A 3,680-nucleotide genomic window follows, 5' to 3' on the forward strand; every position below is an offset into this window, starting at 1 on the left:
CTACAGGCGCGATGCAAGAGGCGTCGGCAGCGGAACTTGGCGCGGCGGGACTTGGAGGCCGAAGCAGGAGAGGCGCCCATGGCGCGGTCTGGGACTTGACGGGGGTTCCGGCGACAAGGAGCATGGGGACGCCGAGCTGCATGGTGCAAGAGATGAATCTGGGCGGTAGGGTCGGACGAGCTCGAGTTCCGGGTGCCATGGCATCGTCGTTCCTGTCCAGGACAAGAGAGGGAGAGCGGGGAGGTCAGAGAGAGTGAAGAAACAAAGGGAAGGAAGGAAAAGGAGAAAGACAATGCACGAAGGGGCCGGCCTGGAGGAGCTTGGGGCTGCGCTTGGAGGAGCTGATAGCGAGCTGGTGGCACGGTGGTCTGGGCGGGCGGCGCTGCTCTCGATCCACCCTGGATCGAGGCATAGGAGTAGGGGAGGAGACGCGGAGCAGCCTGCTGGATGATGAAGATGCAGGAGACGTGCACGGGGAGGCGGCTGCTGCACGGATGTTCGGCGAGGGAGTGGATTGGGTGCTCGGGGTCGGGGAGAAGGAGCTCGGGCTCTTGTTGGTGGGTGGAGGAAAACGAGGAGAAGGGGACCCGAGGTGGATCGAGACCGGGTGGCGGCGACGATGTGGACAAAACTCCTAGAAATTAGGGCTTGGGTCTAAAAATGGACTAGGGGTCTATATATACGAAAGGGGGATGATTTGGATCCTCCGATTACGATCGGGCGGTCCGAAATAAATGGATTAGGGAGCCCAAAAGAGAAACCGGAGATAATTAGGGGATGTTTGGGAATGATCCGGATCCATCGGTACCGACAACCCGGGTCGGGTTCGGGTAAGTTTCAAACACACGCGAGGGGTCGATGCACTGTGCAAAGACAGGTTTCGGGGCCTGGCGGTTGATAGCGGACTGTGTAGACGGTCTCGAGCTGAGAGAAGAGAAGAGAGAGAGGCCCGACGACTGTTTCCGGAGACCGAAAACGTCCGATGATAGACCGACTATAATGCCGCTATTGTTATCCGTTGGGGCGTCAAAAGGACTCCGAATGCGATGAAACTTGGCAGGCGACCTACTAACAACATAAGAACACTGCATGCCAACTTTCAACCCATTCCGAGAACATTTTCCGGCCACTTATAAAATAATATTTCAGACGTGCCGCGGGCGCGTGCGAGTGTGTCTGGGCTCACAACGGACAACAAACGGAACTAGGGAAACCCGGACGGATGCAAGTTTTGAAAACATGGTGATGCAATGCACATGATGACATGACAAGATGCAACACGCGAGCAAATGACATGGCAACGACGGCGAACAGACACCTGGCGCAATGGTCTCGGGGCGTCACAGGTCTTCAGGCGGTTTGCCGGGTTCAGCTTGATTTGATGATAAGCTGAGTAGGCATCCAAGAAGCTCAACAGCTCGCATCCGACTGTGGAGTCTATCACTTGATCAATCCGTGGTAAGGCAAACGGATCCTTGGGGCAGGCTTTATTGAGACTGGTGTAATCAATACACACACACCACTTGTTGTTCTTCTTCAACACAAGGACTGGGTTGGCAAGCCATTCTGGGAAGAAAACTTCCATGATGAAGCCGGCTGCCAACAGGCGAGCGATCTCTTCTCCAACAATTCTCCTCTTCTCCTTTGGCAGTCGGCGAAGGGGCTGTCTGACTAGTTTGGCATCTGCTCTTACATGTAGCTTGTGCTCTGCAAAATCCGTCAGAACACCCGGCATGTCTTTAGGGGACCATGCAAAGATGTCCTAATTCTCACGGAGGAAAATTGACGAGCTCGCTTTCCTATTTGCTGTCAAGGTTTGCACCTATGACTGCGTACCTCTCCGGGTGCTTAGGGTCCAATGGGATCTTTGTTTCTTTGGCCGGCTTGAAGGAGCCCAGGGTCTCCGACTCTTGGGCTTCTGGGGACATGTCCGGCTGCTTGCCGGCCATGCCACCACCTGGTCCAGGAGCTTTTTCTCTACCGCAATCATGAGGGACTCGGCCAGCCGACTGCTGGCCACAGCGCAGGCGGCCGACTTTTCATAGTCGCCACTGATTGTGATAATGCCCTTAGTTCCTGGCATCTTCATCTTGAGGTAGGCATAATGCAGCACCCCCATAAATTTGGCTAGAGCCGGTCGGCCTAGGAGCACATGGTAAGGGCTCTCTAGGTCAACCACCTCGAACCAAATGGCTTCGCAGCGGAAATGATCCTTGTCTCCGAAGAGGACATCTATCTTGATCTTGCCGATTGGTGATCAGGACAAGCCGGGCACAATGCCATGAAACACAGTCCGATTGGGCATCAACTGCTTCTCTTTGATCTTCAACTTCTTCATGGTATCCCGGTAAAGGATGTTGATGCTGCTGCCGCCATCTATCAGGATTCGGGAGAAACAAGCAGCTCGCCTCTCTGTTGCAAGGGTGGCATCCAAAACCAGGGCATAGGAACCCGGAGAGGGCATCACTTCTGGGTGGTCGGCCCGGCTCCAGCTGATGGGCTTCTCAGATCAATGCATGAACTCTGGAGTAGTAGAAGCAACCTCATTTACTTCGCAGTGTTGCTGGCGCCGGCTGTGTTTATCGTTGGCCATACTGGTGAAGACGACATAAGCGCCATGCTCTTCAGGGTAATCATCTTGGACTTGGCTGACTGTTGGACGGGCGGCCGACTGCTGAGGAGGCGGAGCCGGCGGGCCAGCAGGCAGAGGGGGCAGTCCTTCTCCCTTGGCGATACAGACAAGCCAGTGACACTTCCGGGTCGTGTGGTTGGATGGCGTCGCACCGCCATGGAACTTGCAGGGGGCATCGAGAGTCTGCTCGAAGGAGAAGGCGGGCAACCAAGTCGACTTGCCGCTTTTCTGACGCTTGGGAGGTGGCTGCCCTTCAGGTTTTTGGTCTTCAACGGTTGCCACCTGCCGGCTGGGGGGCTTTGCGCTTGTTGTCGTTTGGCTGTTGGCGTCGAATGTTGTCTCCGGCCGGTGTTCGAGGAGCCGGGGGGAGCACCTTCCCAGAAGTGTCCACCCGGAGCTCCGACTTCATGGAGGAGTCGGCTGTGGCGTATTTAACTGTTATGTCAGCAGCTCGTCGAGGGTCGCCGGCTCGTCGCAGAGAAGCCGATGCTTGAGTAAGGTGCCCTCTCGGCACCCGACGGTGAAGTACTCGATAACTTGGACCTCATGCACTCCTTCGCAGGAGTTGCGCAATTCCATCCACCACGTCAGGTAATCGCGGGTGGACTCATTGGGGCCTTGGACGCACAACGAGACCTGGCGAGGCTTGGGAGGCCGCTTGTAGGTGCTGGTGAAGTTTTGGATAAACACCTAAGTGAAGTCTACCCAGCTGTTGATGCTATAGGGCTTGAGTCTATTCAGCCATGTCCGGGCTGTGCCCTGGAGCATGAGCGGGACGTACTTCACGACAACGAGCTTGTTGCCGTTTGCTATGCTGACTGCTGTGGAATAATCCACCAGCCAATCCTCTGGCTTCACGGAGCCGTTGTACTTGGGCGTGTCCCTTGGGAGTGAGAACCCCTTGGGAAAAGGCTCGTCACGGATGCGGGGGCCAAAACAAGGCAGACCCATCGCGTCTTCTTCTTCTAGTGCCAGGGATCGAGCCAGCCGGTCGATCTGGTGGCATGCATCGTTCTCGCCGACTCCTTCTCGGCGGCCTAGCCGTTCG

This window comes from Triticum dicoccoides, chromosome 6A (assembly GCF_002162155.2).
Source record: "Triticum dicoccoides isolate Atlit2015 ecotype Zavitan chromosome 6A, WEW_v2.0, whole genome shotgun sequence".
Taxonomy (NCBI): Eukaryota; Viridiplantae; Streptophyta; class Magnoliopsida; order Poales; family Poaceae; genus Triticum; species Triticum dicoccoides.